This window comes from Barbus barbus (genome assembly GCF_936440315.1).
Source record: "Barbus barbus genome assembly, chromosome: 1".
Classification (NCBI taxonomy): Eukaryota; Metazoa; Chordata; class Actinopteri; order Cypriniformes; family Cyprinidae; genus Barbus; species Barbus barbus.
Window position 1 is genome coordinate 1,739,858 of NC_136729.1, and position 18,083 is coordinate 1,757,940.

Sequence of the window (18,083 nt, forward strand, 5' to 3'; positions counted from 1 at the left end):
AACCGTTTGATCCCCATGTAGATCTATGAAAAACGAATCTGAACAGGTGTGTGGTGGATAAATTATTCATTTCATTTAAAAGAAAATACCTTTGAAAATCTAAAGGCATTTATTAAAAGGAATTATTTCGCTAAAATAATTCATTGTTGCATTTATCACTATTCCATAGCCTTTTAAAAAATAATCTTTCAAAAAAAATAAAATAATAATTAATAAAATAACCTTATTATATACTGTATGCTGCACAGACTCTCCTCGCAGACCGCAATAACTCATTTCGACATAGCAAAACCGCGGTAACAAATGTAAATGATGAAATCCTCATTAATAGAAATCAGCAAAACGAATCGATGAAAGTCTTCAGTCAGATCTCAACCTGTTTTGGGCGGGACGTACAGACAGAAAGCAGGAAGAAGCATACTGTATCTGTATTGCTGCTGTTTTTACTTAATTTCGAACATTAACTTAAGATTTACTCCTAGTTTATCTTTTATTTAGGCTATATTATGGAAATGGTTTAAAGCTAAATGTAATAGATTGGTTTCGTGCATGTTAAATGTATTTTTTGATATATATATATATATTACCGTGGCGTGTAAAGCACTCTGTTTCAAGGCGTGGAGGACGATCTCTAGCTAGCTTCTGTTCTCCGGCTACACACACGCGCTTCGGTCAGACCTGCAACAAGGTAGTGTATGGATAGTGTAACAGCGTGAATGTGTGTGGAATTCATGTTCAGTGCTTGCTAGACCTAGGTTGTGATTTCGGCTGCGAGACGCGCAGAAACGAAACCGAAAATAAACTGGGGCGAAAATTGATACAAACAAAAAATTATGTTTTATGTAGATTTGGAATAAGTAAATGAATTATGAATATCGTATTGTGCCAGCCTAGTATTTATTTTTACAACTAATTGGTAGGCTACTAGCCTATAGTAGCATATAAAGAACAGGCATTTAGAAAGAGATTGACTCTCAGCTAACAGGGAACGTGCTCATAGCTTTGGCTAACGTGCTCACATATTCCCAGTGTTCCCATATAAGACTATAAGGATTCCCACATCCCCCAAAACCAGAATAGGGCTCAGGTGCAGGACAAAAAAAATAATTATAATAAAGGAACAAACGTCCGCACACTGATCAGGTCTTTCTCAGGCACAGATAATATACTGAGGTAACTTACAGGTAATTTATTTTAACCAATTTGGCACAGCACAGACTACCCAACACTGGGCACCTGGGCAAAACTAACTAACTAAATCGATTCCACGAGGCTGAACCTATTGAAATATAACGCATCATTTTAAGAGTGAATTGTTTTGTTTAGCAGGTAACTGGGAAGTCGTGAGGTGGAGACACGGAAGAATTCAAGGTAGGCTAAGTTAAAATCTTTGTTGATGAGCTTTCAATACGAGAGTAAAATTGTTTATCTGCAATCATTTGATTGAGTAAAAAATATGAATAATTTTTAAAATGCTAAATATTTATTTATCAATTTTATTTGTTCATTACACTATACTTGGTAGTAAATAACAAGAACCCAATAAATGACCAAAATATTTGTTGTATCCTTAAATGGATAGTTCACCCAAATATGAAAGTTGTCACTCAAGTTGTTCTAAATCTGAGTTTCCTTGTTCTGTTGAACACAAAAGAAGATATTTTGAAGAAAGCTGCTAACCAAACCAAACAGTTGGGGAGCAGAAACCATTTGGTTACCATTGTTTATTTTCCCCACCATCCTCTATTCCAGCGGTTCCTAACCACGTTCCTTGAGCCCCCACTTCAACCTTTAAAATGCTCTCCCTTATACAGTTTAAGGAGTTGTGTTCATTAAAGTCCTTCATCAACTCATTAACAGGGCATCACAAAATGTGATGTTATTTAACTGTGTGACATATGGTAAATTATTAGTTGACCATTGCTAGCTTAATTTACTTACACATAAATGTGTTGAATATCTTATTAAGAGGCAGTAACATGTTTTCCTAGAGATGGATCGCCATGACAATGACTCTGACTCCAGTGATGACAGCGGTATTGAACGTCCTCCTCCTTTCATCCGTGAGTCTGTAAATTGCATTGTTTTCAAACCATATCATGTGTCTTTATAAAAAAGCAGCATCTGATGTCACAAACAATATAACAATAATTAAAAATGTATTTATATTGTCAGATATTAATTATTATGCATGGGAAACCCTGATACTGCAAGCTGAATGAACTCATTGAGTAACTTATTCTCTCAATTTAATTGAGTAATGGGGTCTACCAAAACTTATGTAATTAAATTCACTTAACTTGATGTTCACATTTAAAAAAATAAAAATAATAAAAAAATGCTGTAAAATGACAGTAAAATGCTGGCAGTATGGCTTTTTGTACAGTATGATATGGCAGTAATAAAGCATGGAAGTTAACCTATTTCATTTGAGAAACCATTTGCTTCGAACAATTCAAGATTTTAAAAAAATCTAATATTTATAAGGCATTAGTGATGTGAATTTAGTTAATTGGAGTCTACTAAAAAGTATATTTTTCTTAGTGTAAAATGAAACCGCAAACACTCAAAACTGTTCAAACTAGTAATGTGTATTGGTGAGATAATTAAAAACATGACATCAACTCAAATTTTGTGCAGGTCATCATTAGCAATAGCACACATGCATGTGCTAATGTACTTAGCAATCAGATCTCTGCATCAGCAACTACATTACTGCCTTTAATAAAACAACACGCAACATAAAATCAGGGTTTCTTGGCTCATTTTTGACTTAAAAGAATAGTTCAGCCAAAAATGAAAATTTGCTGTTAGTTTTCTTACCCTCAGGCCATCAAGATGTAGGTGCCTTTTTTTCTTCAGTAGAACGGTAAATATGGTTTTTAGGTGAAACCGTTATCTTTGCCAATTCATAGCGCTGGGTTTTGGCAACCCAGCGCTGGGTTCGTCCCTTTTTGACTAACAAGTTGGGTTTGTATTATGTTTAACCCAGCATGCTGGGTTGCTTTTTTATGGTTTAAAATTACTACATTGCCGTGCTAAAATGATCCCAAATCGAGCTAGGCATTAAACCTACAAATCTTGTTCATTTTAAAATCACAAAAAACAATGACTTTCAAAAGGTAAATATTTATTAAAACAAGAGAAAACAGTCAAAAATTAACATGCATGTAAGAAGAAATGCATAAAAGTATGGCATTAACAGCTACAGAGTTTATAAATGAAGCATTGAACATTTATTGAATATAACTTCTGATCAAATTGGACTTTTTTGGTAAATTTTATATATTGCATAACAATATATAAAAACACTATTATACAATAATTGTACAATTAGTTAATACTTAAGTCCTTTATAAACTATTCTGGCATGACATTACACAAATAAACCACAACATTAACACTGATATTATAACATTCAACAGATGCATGTGTATGAATGACAGCGTGTAAACTCCACTTCTACTAAACAACACATTTCATATTTTGTTTTTACAAATTGTACACTTACAGTTTAGTCCATGAATACAGATCATGCATCACTGTCAATTTTCATGATCTCTTTAGCATAATTGATGTAGTCAGGCACAGCATCCAGGGCAGCGTCCTCCTTTAATACCACTGTTGCATCAGTTTGAGGGAAATGTCATTCTCCTCTCTGACCAGCAATCATCCCAGTCACCGCCTGTTCTCCATCAGTGGCCTAAAAAGAGAAAAACATTTGAAACAATAAAACATTTAATTAAACTATCCATTTTCAGATAGAGGTGCATCCACATCAGTAAGGATAGGTAAATAGCCTGTTTTATAATTTCATCCACTTTGTGTGGATGTTTAATTTCTCTGTCTACCACATGCTATAATGGCAGCATAGTGTGAGCATAGTGAAATTAAAATAAACAATACTCCACTTTAAATTTTTTTAATAATTACAGAATTATTTTTGAAAAATGAAAAACAGGGGCTTTGTTTTAAGGCAAGCCACATATGCAGGTTTCAAACCATTATGTTTGATTGGAGACTCTCTTTATGCCTATATATTATATAATAACACAGTTGATGAACTAATTTTGATCCAGGACTTGCATGCTAATGTAACGGGGCGAATAAGACGTGAGGCGTACGGATCCATGTGCACGCTTCATTTAGAAATGTGGTCAAACATAGGCAGGGTCAAACATCAGTAAACAGATGAATTGAAGGCAAGACACAAGAGTATTCCGAGAACACGCGGGGGTCAACAATCGGCGAACAATATCCAAAAGGGCTTGACAATAGGGGTAATCCGAGTACACAAGCAATAATCCAAACAGGGGCAAACAGAGTCCAAAAGGGTAATCCAAAAACACAAAAGCAAAGAAACAAACACCGGTAAACAGGCTTAGGCAAGACTAAGACTAAGACACTAGGAAAGGCTCCGTAAAGTAGCTATCAGCAATGACTGTGATAAACGCAAAACAATACTCGGCCATATGACTGAGGAAGTCCATGGCTTAAATAAGGCGTGTAATGGGAATGCTGTGTGATCAGTGTGATTAGCTGTGTGTGTGTCATCAGTGCAATGGATGATGGGAACTGCAGTCCAAGGTGACGTGCAACAGTAATGTGCAAAGTGCAAGAGTCCATGTGGTGAGAGGGTGACCTCTGGTGGTGAGTGAACGGAAGTTAATAGACCGGATTCGTGACAGCTAGCTTGAGATGGGCCAGAGTTTTAAGTTTAAATAGGAGAGTATGTATGCATATTCATTAACAGACACTAATGCAATTTAATTTAAATCCTAAATATTATGGGGACTTGCTTATAATACAGTTATGCGGATATTTGTTCATTAAATGCATTAATAGATTGATTGATTAATAATAAAATATATATATATATCATGCACATTTCAGGCACATTGCTAAAAATAAACTAAAATAAACAGATAAAAAACAATCTACCACATTTCAAAAAGATATTATCTTGAAATTAATGTCTTATATTCTCAATATCCAGATTAAAGCCATTCACAAATACTCTAATAGGTGTATTCAAAAGTAATTATTATTCATTTATTTTTTTCCTCAAGATTCTCTCGGTTATCTTCCAGGACTCAACCAGAGTCCTTGGGAGTTCCTCACTAAGAGAGTACTTTGCATAGGATGTGTGGAGTCCCACACAGAACAATCTTCTGAGCTTCAAAGGCACTTGGCTTCCCTGGGATCTGATCCAGATATTGGTGGAATCCTTTCTTGATGCATCCTAGGGCACCTATCACAACTGGCACTATCTGTGTTCTCGTGATGCAGGATCTACTGATGTCGATCCCCAGGCTCTTAAACTTAATGAGCTTGTCGTTCTCTTTCTCCACTGCATTGTGGTCTACTGTAGAGGGCTGCATTGGGTTTGGGCTCACGTGGGACCCACGGGACCCAACACAAATCTCGCGGGAGTGGGCGGTTTTACACATTAGTCAACACATTAAGTTGAGAAAAAAATGAAAGTGGATGTTTACTTGACAAAAGCAAAGCAAGGCAAGTCAGAAATCTGGAAACAATTCTCAATTGTCACTGAAAAAAATGGGAAAGAGTTAAACTTCGTAAGTTGCGATAAGTATGCACAAGGACATAAATCTGGCACCTCTGCGACATACATATTTTCTAAGTTCTATGTGTTTATTTACTAAACGCGTTCAGGTTTGTCACAATAACACGCTAACTAATGCAAAAAACAAGCATTACTTACTCATCAGATCGATCGATGTCTTCTGGATGAACTCTCCTCTTATTCTGAGGTAAATCCAGCCTTTACTCAGCGCGTCGTCTTCCAGAAACGAACAGTAGCAGAGATGAACAGAGTCTCGTGACTGTTTGTTTATGTTGTTGGGCGTCTCCAAGCGCGCGCGGGTCATGTGGTTATTTACATGTGAACACGAGGGGGCAGGATCTCATTAGAAATAATGAGTTAGACTGGACAGACTGAACATCGTGTCGGTTTCATACGGATTACTTTATCACAGAACATTTGTTTTCGACACTTACTTCAGTTGAAAGCAGATACTTTAGGTTTTCTATAGATATAACTCTCATGTTTCTGTGTTGAGTATTTGATGAGTTACACTTCATTTTAGTGACGCGTTACTATAAACATATCGCGGAGAAGGAGAAGACCGAGAGCGCATCCTGTTTGTTTTCTTTTTTCCCCAAAACCACAAAGTTTTGTTGTAATCGTGAGTGTACTCAAAAAAAAGTAGACACTTAACAGTTTCGATTGATGCATAACACTTATTTGTGTGACCAAAATCAACAGAGCATTTTTAGTGTCTTTTGCACTTGTCTTAAAAAAAACGAGTTCGTATCGCCGGCGATACAGCCGACCCCAAAGGGTTAATATCAAATTTCTGTTCTGATTTTGTTTGTTTTTTTGGACAGGTTATAAGAAGCTAACAGAAGACTGATGCCAAATCTGAGTTACACTGCCACTCCACTGATGAGTTCAGGACAATTACTACATGCTATTCGGGTAAGGTCATTGTTCTTAACATTATTAAAATAAGTAATTAGACTTATTACAAAAATACTTTCAACTAGCCAATTGGTACACAGTGCTAATCAGTATTACATGTCTTAGGTAATGTATTCTGACTACTTTTTGATTACTTTTAGATTACTTTTGACCTACCTAGTGTATTACATATATTTGAATTGAATTATTGTGCATACTATATTGAATGGAATTATTATATGGCATATGTATACCATATTTTCCCAAATTGGGGTTTGTGAGTTGAAAAGCTAATTAACAATGAAATGTCACATGCATGTTGTTAATTTGAGAGTACAGCTGTTTACAGCAGAGGATATATGCCATTGTGTGCAAGCTTCATTTGTTACATTCTAAGTTGATTTGGCTTGTCTTAGTTTATTTATCTAAAATGGTGCATACGTGAGGGTTTAATGAATGTAAAATTGTCTAATCTCACATCAATACAACACATGCATTGTGGGTCTCTTGTAAACATGTGTCATACATTTATGTAGAAGCGAAGATATTTTGTCAATAAAACCTTTTTTTTTTTTTGGTTGTTTTATACGATTGCTTCAAAGTATCTTACATCAGCAATATAGCAGCATCCAGTAATAGACGACTGGCTTGACTGTGTGGATGAAGATATTGCTAGTTGCTTAAATTTACAATGTTGACCTAGCTGGTCCAGGCATGATAAATAACATTTGTGTTATTGAATCACAGCAACAATGGCTTCACCCAGACCCCGCCATCGGCGCGGAAGCATGGAGCTGCCAACTAACATGCTGTAAGAGATTGTTTTAATACATTGTGTATTTTTATGGGTTTTCACCTAGAATAACGATGTTTAACATAATTTTGATAAGGAGACAATGTTTAAAAAACCATAATAATAAAAGCCTGTGTAGTAGTAAGTGTATATGTGATAAAGTATCAAATCAAAGAAAATGTTTCATCGATACACATCAGCTAATACACTTGTTTACATACAGTGGGTATAGAAAAGAATCACCCCCTTTAAAAAAACACATTGTTGCTTTGCAGCCTGACATGAAGACATGAAGATTTTTGTTTTATCCAGCTGTGTTTACTCAATGCAACTTATGACATCTAAGTGAAAGATATGACACCAACATGTCAGGAAAAACACAACAAAAATGGTAACACTTTATAATAATGTTCAGTTGTAAGTCATTTACAAGTAATTAGATAATGATTAACTAATCATTTGCAAAACATTCACAAATAATTAAGATTCTAACGATTTACAAATTACTACTTGTTACTAGTTAATAAATTATTAATCACTTAGAAATCAATGAAATATCAACATTGTACTACTTTATCAATAAACATTAACACTTTATTTTAGGGTCTCTTAACTAGTTGCTTATTAGCATGCATATAACTAGAATATTAGCCATTTATTAGTAGTAATTAAGCACATATTAATGCCTTATTCTACATCCCTAATCCTACCCAATACCTAAATTTAACAACTAACTTACTATATTAATAAGCAGCTAATTATGAGTTTATTGAGAGAAAAGTCATAGTTAATAGTGAATAAGTGTTCCCTATTCTAAAGTATTACCCAATAAACATTATAAATCATTTACAAAGCTTTCTGCATCCCCTAATCTAAAGTGGAAAGTACTCATCAGTTGTAAATGTTTTACAAACCTTCCGGTTACAGGTTGTTGATTGTGTGTGTATATATTTACGCAAACACAACTGGAAACAATAAAGTTTGTAAAACATTTACAACTGATGAGTAGTTAACACTTTAGATTAGGGGATGCAGAAAGTATTATAAATGTCTTGCATACACCTACAGATCATTTAACAGGTAAACAAGATCCACAAATGACGAGTAGCACATTTACTAGTGATGAGTAGTTTACACTTTAGATTAGGGGACGCAGAAATCTTTGTAAAGGATGTATTCATCCGTTCACACAACAGGTTTGTAATGTGTACTGCACTGTAAGGGGTGACTGGTGAGGGTGTAGACAGATGTCTTCTCTGACGTGTGGAGTATTTTAATGCTGTGCACCTGATGTGATCTTCAGTGGAGGGTAAACCAGGTTCACATTATCACTAGATCCCACACACTCCACACAGAACACAAGTCTGTGATGATGAGAGAAAGGGTTTAACACAACCCACTGGAATCCCCTGACTGTAAGTCATGTACGCGTTTATACACTTGACGGCAAATCATTTCGTTTTAGCGTAATTGCATTTTTGTGCTTTTTAACAGACCAGCTTACAACTTTAATGAAACATACATAAATAATATACCGATCATTTTTCTAATGGTTTGATAATCAATTGTTCATGATTTAAAAAATTTGAGAAAATAGTACAATGTTGACATTTCAATGATTTATAAGTGATTAATAATATATTAACTAGTAATTTATTAAGCATTTACTAAGGATCTCTTGGATTATTTCATGATATGCAATTTTTTTTAAATAACTTATGACAGATTTGTAAATCATTAGCATATTACTTAATCATTTGTGAATGTTTAGTCAAGTTTTGTAAATGATTAGTTAATGATTATCTAATCACTTGTAAATGACTTACAATTGAACGTTATTATAAAGTGTTACCATCTCCTATAGCACCAACGTTGCATATTTTCCTCCAATTCTTTTCTTAATAATAATTACTATATTATTAATCACAATATAGTTGTTGTTTATGTTATCTTTGTTATTAAAAATAAGAACAAAGATGCAAATAAACAGTAGTTTAATCAATAGCATGTCTTTGCTTTTAATATTTGATTAACATTGAGGCAGATCGAAGACCTACTGTAATGCATGGATCTAATATGATGTTACACGTCAGATTTTTCTCAGTCGCTTTGGTGCATTTTTCGAATCAGAAATGAACTTCTCAAAGCTACTTGTTCAACCTCCACATCATCTAGTCACATCATAAAAGCAGATTCTCTTTCTTTTGAACAAGTTGCAATTGCTTTGGTACATTCATGCAACTGATTAACAGTTGCTATTGTCACGTTGCTCAAAATGTATTATAGTTCTCTGTGCAATAGTCTTTCCCCTCAAATCATCTAGTCATCAGTTCATCATATAAGTCATTAAATACAAAACGGTTGATCTAGTTGTCATAAACTGTCAAACATATTAATATGTTTGACATTATAATTGTGCAAGTGAATCTTGACTTTCACTAATGAAGAGAATGCAGATCAACCAATGACAAACCAGTTCTCTGAAACCGCTCAAAGGTGCATCTCATGAACCTTCAATTGGAAAGAACATATAGACAGAGGACAACGCAAGACTTACAAATTCTGACTGTGGAATTTCAAATTTAAAAAATAAAGTGAAAAAAAGGGGTCAAAATGGTATCTTTTGGGGTACAACAGCTTGTCACTGGTTCAGTACTCTTAACAGAACATATTTGTCCCTTTTTTACCCCTAATATATTAGTATATATATATACACCTTACAGTAATTCGTACACAAGTTACTAATATGTACCTATTAGGGGTAAAAAAGGCAAAAATACATCCTTTTTCAGAGTACTGCCCCAGTGACAAGCTGTTGTACCCCAAAAAGTAAAATTTTGGCCCCTTTTTTCTGTATAGAGTAGGGGTGGAACGGTACGCGTATCGAACCGTACGGTTCACGGGGCAAATTCCAAATGGATAACAAAATCCATAATAATAAAAAAAAAAAAAAAAAAAAAAAAAGGCCAGCGGGCCAAATCAGCCGCCAAGCCACTGACCACACAGTGGCTGAAGGAAAAAAAAGGTGAATGTTCTTGCATGGCCTAGTCAGAGCCCAGACTTAAATCCCATTGAAAATCTGTAGAGTGACATGAAAACGGCAGTCCACAAATAAAATTGAACTGAACCTGAGCAGTTCGGCAGAGAAGAGTGGACAAATATTGCAAAGTCTAGTTGTGCAAAGTTAGTAGAGACATTCACAACTAACCAAATGCTGACACAAGGGGGTGATTCTTTTTCTAATTCACTGATTCTGTTTTTATTATTATTATTTATTTATTTTCTGACATGGTGGTGTCATATCTTTCACTTGAATGTAATAAGTTCCTCTCAGTAAATACAGCTGGATAAAACAAAACGGTGTCAGTTTTCATTTCAAGCCACAAAGCAACAAAATGTGTTTTTTTTTTCTTTAAAAGGCGGGTGATTATTTTCCATACCCACTGTATATGTACTCAAATATAAATATTTGCATTACACAATGTACAGAATATGCTGAATAAAATACCTGAAGTTTCTGTTGTTTTTCTTTTTTTTTTTAGATCTGATATTTTTCATCTCAATGAGGAATTGAACAGAGTTCATAAGGACATTTCCCTTGAATGCAACAAGTATAGAGATAACATTAATGATCGCATCAATGAGTTTATAAATGGTAACAGACTTACTATTTCTGCACTCAGAGGAGGAGCAATAACTGGAGCAATCGGGATGGTGTTGTCAGTATTATCTTTCTTTGTAATTGATGATGAGGTTTCTGAAATATTTGCTGGAGCAGGGGCAGTTGTGGCTGTAGTTGCTGTATTATGTGTTGCTTTTGGGCTAAACAGGAAAACACGGCAGGAGAAGAAATTAAAACGAACCATTGAAGTGGAACTTAAGGGATTTCAGGATAAAATGAACCTTATTATTGACATGCTGGAAAATATCTGTCAACGTACTGAGGAAATACTGAGAGACCCTTCGCTGTCAGTCCACAAAACCCAGGCATTAAGTGAACATTTTGCCTCCTGCTTTGAAAAAAGTCTCTTTCAGGAACATGACAGGAGGAAAGTGGTTTCTAAAATTGACAATTTTTCTGGAAAGCTTTCAGAAATGATCGCCAAGGTTAATTCTGTGCCTGATATCCTCAGAGAGATCATCGAAGACAACAAGAGGCAGCGTAACAAACCTACAAAACCCACAAAGGAACAAATACATAAAAGAGAGTTTAAGGAGAAAGCAGAGAAATTCATTAATGATATGCAAAAAAGAATATGCGAGTTAAAAAATGGAGTGAAAAAACTCAGCAAAACAACAGACAGTATATCAAATCGTTTGAAATGAACCTGACAAAATGAACTGCTGAGACACGACTTTGCTTTGTTGTATATTGCATTGAAGAAGTTCAACATTAATTTTCCTACAATGAAAACAAAATGGAGTTCAAGGAGAAAGCAGAGAAGTGCATTAATAATATGCAGAATGGAATTTGTAAGTTAAAAACGGAGTGAAAGAAATCAACCAAATAGCAGAAAAAATATCAAATCATTTGAGTTCACATGGGATTCAGTGACTCTACAACATTTATGAATCTGTGTCTTGCTTATGCATTACCTGACCAGTGAAATGATCATTTGTCTTTGTATGCATTTGTCACTCAATATTCTGTTGTACTGTCATAGGTTTATTATTTTAATTCATATTCTATTCTATCATTGTAATGATCTTTTTTCCCCTTCGTTGTTGTTGTTCTGTGAAAAAGCAAAAACACTCAAATAAATGTGTAAAATAATAATAATAATAATAATATTAATTCAACCTGTATGAACTTTCTTATTGGATTCTCATGATAGAGGGCAACACAACTAGCGACCATTACATTGCAGTATTAAACAATTCTAATGTTATAATTCTAAAACAATTAATGTTCACATTGTCTTTTTTTTTTTCTTTCTTTTTTTGGGTTAGGGAAATTGATACATTGTTAAATGTAGAAATCCAGGAGTACGATTGTTTTTGCTCTGCATTATTGTTCAAAATGTTTTTTTTGTTAGTTTTTTTTGCGCTATTATGTGCTTTATATTTAGCACTTTTCTTATCAAAACATGTAATAAAATGCACGGATAAAAATGTATTGGAGTTTCTTTAACCATTTAACGTCCTCACCAAGGGGGAAAAACTATGGAAAAATTATTATTATTATTTTATTTACTTTTTTTCATTTTTTATTTAGTCGGGGCAGTAATACAAAGAATCAAGAGTAAGACGAACTAGTGTCCATTCAAACAGCATTATACAGGTGCATCTCAATAAATTAGAATGTTGTGGAAAAGTTCATTTATTTCAGTAATTCATCTCAAATTGTGAAATAAATTGAATGCACACAGACTGAAGTGGTTTAAGTCTTTGGTTCTTTTAATTGTGACGATTTAGGCTCACATTTAACAAAAACCCACCAACAAATTTTAATGCTTCTTAAGACCAATAAAAAAAAAAACATTTTTAGTAAATTGTTGGCCTTCTGGAAAGTATGTTCATTTACTGTATATGCACTCAATACTTGGTAGGGGCTCCTTTTGCTTTAATTACTGCATCAATGCGGCGTGGCATGGAGGTGATGAGCCTGTGGCACTGCTCATGTGGTATGGAAGCCCAGGTTGCTTTGATAGCGGCCTTCAGGTGATCTGCATTGTTGGGTCTGGTGTCTCTCATATTCAATAATACATCATAGATTCTCTATGGGGTTCAGGTCAGGTGAGTTTGCTGGCCAATCAAGCACAGTAACACCATGGTCATTGAACCAGCTTTTGGTATCTTTGGCAGTGTGGGCAGGTGCCAAGTCCTGCTGGAAAATGAAATCAGCATCTCCATAAAGCTTGTCAGCAGAAGGAAGCATGAAGAGCTAACATTTCCTGGTAGATGGCTGCGTTGACTGTGGACTTCAGAAAACACAGTGGACCAACACCAGCAGATGACATGGCAGCCCAAATCATCACTGACTGTGGAAACTTCACACTGGACTTCAAGCAACATGGATTCTGTGCCTCTCCAGTCTTCCTCCAGACTCTGGGACCTTGATTTCCAACTGAAATGCAGAATTTACTTTCATCTGAAAAGAGGACTTTGGAGCACTGAGCAAAAGTCCAGTTCTTTTCTCCACAGCCCAGGTGAGATGCTTCTGACGTTGTCTCTGGTTCAGAAGTGGCTTGGTAGCCCTTTTCCTGAAGACTGAGCGTGTATATGTACTAAAATATAAATATGACCCTCTGTGAGTCATAAAGTAAAAAAAGTTTCAGTTTTTGAAATAACTTACAAGAAAAAATTAACTTTTTCACGACATTCTAATTTATTGAGATGCACCTGTATACACTCACCTAAAGGATTATTAGGAACACCTGTTCAATTTCTCATTAATGCAATTATCTAATCAACCAATCACATGGCAGTTGCTTCAATGCATTTAGGGGTGTGGTCCTGGTCAAGACAATCTCCTGAACTCCAAACTGAATGTCAGAATGGGAAAGAAAGGTGATTTAAGCAATTTTGAGCGTGGCATGGTTGTTGGTGCCAGACGGGCCGGTCTGAGTATTTCACAATCTGCTCAGTTACTGGGATTTTCACGCACAACCATTTCTAGGGTTTACAAAGAATGGTGTGAAAAGGGAAAAACATCCAGTATGCGGCAGTCCTGTGGGCGAAAATGCCTTGTTGATGCTAGAGGTCAGAGGAGAATGGGCCGACTGATTCAAGCTGATAGAAGAGCAACTTTGACTGAAATAACCACTCGTTACAACCGAGGTATGCAGCAAAGCATTTGTGAAGCCACAACACGCACAACCTTGAGGCGGATGGGCTACAACAGCAGAAGACCCCACCGGGTACCACTCATCTCCACTACAAATAGGAAAAAGAGGCTACAATTTGCACGAGCTCACCAAAATTGGATGGTTGAAGACTGGAAAAATGTTGCCTGGTCTGATGAGTCTCGATTTCTGTTGAGACATTCAGATGGTAGAGTCAGAGTTTGGCGTAAACAGAATGAGAACATGGATCCATCATGCCTTGTTACCACTGTGCAGGCTGCTGGTGGTGGTGTAATGGTGTGGGGGATGTTTTCTTGGCACACTTTAGGCCCCTTAGTGCCAATTGGGCATCGTTTAAATGCCACGGCCTACCTGAGCATTGTTTCTGACCATGTCCATCCCTTTATGACCACCATGTACCCATCCTCTGATGGCTACTTCCAGCAGGATAATGCACCATGTCACAAAGCTCGAATCATTTCAAATTGGTTTCTTGAACATGACAATGAGTTCACTACTAAAATGGCCCCCACAGTCACCAGATCTCAACCCAATAGAGCATCTTTGGGATGTGGTGGAACGGGAGCTTCGTGCCCTGGATGTGCATCCCACAAATCTCCATCAACTGCAAGATGCTATCCTATCAATATGGGCCAACATTTCTAAAGAATGCTTTCAGCACCTTGTTGAATCAATGCCACGTAGAATTAAGGCAGTTCTGAAGGCGAAAGGGGGTCAAACACAGTATTAGTATGGTGTTCCTAATAATCCTTTAGGTGAGTGTATATACACTGTACTAGTTTTTTTTTTGTTTTTTTTTACCTTTCACTACAAATCACACATATTAAACCAGTAAAAATAAACTTAAATATTATGGCATATGTAATGGAATGATGGTAACAATTTAGTATAGGGACCAATTCTCACTATTTGCTAGTTGCTTATTAGCAGGTATAATATTAACATATTGGGTGTTTATTAGTTCTTATAAAGCACACATCATGCATCCCTAATCCTACTCAATACCTAAACTTAACAACTAATTATTAATAAGAAGCAAATTATTTTACTGAGCGTTTGAGTCAAAAGTTGTATTTAATGGTTTGTTAATAGTTAGATTTGGGCCATAAAATAAAGTGTGACCGGAATAACATTAAAAGTATCATATTAACCATTATATATATATATAAAAAAAAAGACAAGATAAACCACCATTCATCACTCCTAGCCTACGTTCTGTGGCTGCATGAAATGACATAACTAATAATGAAGTTATATAACATTATCAGCAGGTGGCAGTATCTCTATATTTGTCAATTGATCAAACACACACGCACACGCACCCGCACGCATGCACACACACACACACACACACGTGTGTGCGCGCGTGCACACAAATGCTGGATTTCCAAAGCATTCTGTAGAACATTAATAGCACCAAAATAGTGCATAATCTCTGTCACTTTTCCTGAAGCCTTGTTATCCAAGATACTAATATTTGTAATTTATTAGTGCTGTCAAACTTAATCGCATCCAAAATAAAAGTTTACATTATATATGTGTGTGTTTGTATTTATTATGCATTTATAAATACATATACATACATGCATATATTTAAGAAACATAGGTTGTTTATATATTAAATGTTTATATATAATATAAATTATATGAATATAAATACATACATATGAATATACACATATATTTTGAAGATATTTACATTTAAATAATAAATATACACAGCACACACACATATTATGTAAACTAAAACTTTTATTTTGGATGTGATTAATTGACAGCACTAATTTATCAAATTGAGTTTCAGACTACTCCCAAGTCCACATACAACTTACTGGATAAACACAGTATTCCTGGATGGAGTGTCATGCACTAGGGTAGCCAGAAATGTTTAAGTGGGTGGGCGTACATAAAACTGGGTGGGCCAATTGTGTAGCATATGAAAACTGCATGTCAAATTGCCAACAACAAATACAGCACCAAGGTTCATTACACAGTACTTCTAAAGCATGCATTAGCATTATCAATGAATGAATGATGCATTTATATAGCGCTTTATTGTATATTGCTGTACACCCAAAGCGCTTTACAATCATCTGGGGGGTCTCTCCTCAACCACCACCAGTGTGCAGCATCCACTTGGATGATGCGACGGCAGCCACAGCACAACGGCGACAGTGCGCTCACCACACACCAGCTACAGGTGGAGATGAGAGAGAGTCATAGAGCCAATCAAGTGGATGGGGATTACTAGGTATATTAGTAATTTGTTATGTTATGTTCATTTCAAAATTTAGGACATTATTAAAATTTAAAGTTGTATCTGTTAACATTTGCCTGAGCTGGTTAACAAAGACGAATAAACACGGTAACAAATGCATTTCTAACATTAACTAAAGGAAGTTTATTAAAAAGCATTACCTCAGTGTGAAACATCGGGGCTTCGCTGATTATTTCATAATCAAGCGTCTCTGTCAGTTCACGCACATCGAGGACCGCAGAAATGTGCGCAGCTGCAAATTATGCAGTTTGTTGAGGCGACCAGGATCTAGCACAACGTTTATGTGTTTCTTTCCACAAACGACACATCTGTTTAGCGGATCAAACACTGTACCTTTGCTAATATGATGCTTCAAACATGCTGGGCTCAGAAGTGTCTGATCGATAAAACCGGCACCCACAGGTGGTCTGTCGGGGTGTCATTTGTAGACGGTCTGGATTTATTGCTAAGATTTTACTTTTTAAAGAATTTATCTGATTTATGTTTGCTTAACTCAGCTATTTTCAAATTTTACTTCACAAACGCACGCATTTTACTATTATATCCTTATGTCGTAAACATAACATTGTGGATGGGACTAACAGAAACGGATGAATCATCAATTTTGACAAGCGTGATGCACATATAGGAAGAGGGAAAACTAAGAAATGACCTGTAATTGAGCATGAAAACAAGCGTTTAATATTTCTTAATAAATGTATAAAGTTACAGTGAAATAAGACGTTTATTAGTATTGTTTAATAAATTACATCCATTTGGAAAATGACCAACTTCTCTATTGGGTGGGCCACAGATGAAAGTGCTACTCGACTGGTGTCATGTGGTGGTGAAATGAGAAGGCAAAGTCCTCTCTCTACTTGTTTCCTTCAGTTGAAGCAAATTCATATTTCAGTTTCATTGTGATTTCCTCACCATTGAATTGGTTCTTATAAAGGGTCCAAAAGTTAACACTGACCAAGAGCCAGATGTAAATGGCAAGGAGTTATTCTGCAATGTAATACATGTTTAAAGTGAAACGATAGACTGTCACTCTCATGTGATGTGAGTAAATCAAATCAAACTATTAGCTGAAGAAAACATATCTCCTAAAATTTTCAATAAATTAAATATTCATGGCCTGTAAATTTGCACACCAATGACCAGCATCTAGATCACTGATTTCCTGATAGAGTTCAACTGCCTGATGTTGAGTTTGATACTGCTTAGTTGTTGTAAACTTTTGACCATTAATGTTGTCACATGCAGAGTCCAGTTACTATTGCCGATATAACAGTCTCAGGTTTAATTCAGCCCAAAAGCTGATATCACTTATTTAAAAAGTTAACCTATTGCATTAAATCACGGGTGACCAACCCTGTTCCTGGCGATCGACTGTCCTGCAAAGTTCAGCTCCAACTCTAATCAAACACACCTGAAGCAACTAATTAAGGTCTTCAGGATCGCGTGAAAATTAAAGGCATGTGTGTTTGATTAGAGTTGGAGCTAAACTTTGCCGGACACTTGATCGCCAGGAACAGGGTTGGGCACCCCTGCATTAAACAGTTTATCTAACAAATAAATCATTTACATTTACCAGACACTTTTATCCAAAGCGACTTACATTACATTCAAGTTACAGTTTTTACATTTTATCAGCTCTTGCTTTCCGTGGGAATCGAACCCATGACCTTGGCGTTGCTAGTGCCATGCTCTACTATTTGAGCTACTATTTGAGCTCTTTTA

At 35.7% G+C, this 18,083-nt stretch overlaps 1 long non-coding RNA gene across 1 annotated transcript; it reads left to right on the forward strand.

Annotated features, from left to right (window-relative positions):
- Window positions 1-378: 378 nt before the first annotated feature.
- Window positions 379-12,384, forward strand: LOC306876604. Its single transcript, XR_013784841.1, has 6 exons — window positions 379-688; window positions 1,327-1,371; window positions 1,992-2,063; window positions 6,412-6,502; window positions 7,232-7,295; window positions 10,820-12,384. It is a non-coding gene; the product is annotated as an uncharacterized lncRNA (long non-coding RNA).
- Window positions 12,385-18,083: the final 5,699 nt, after the last annotated feature.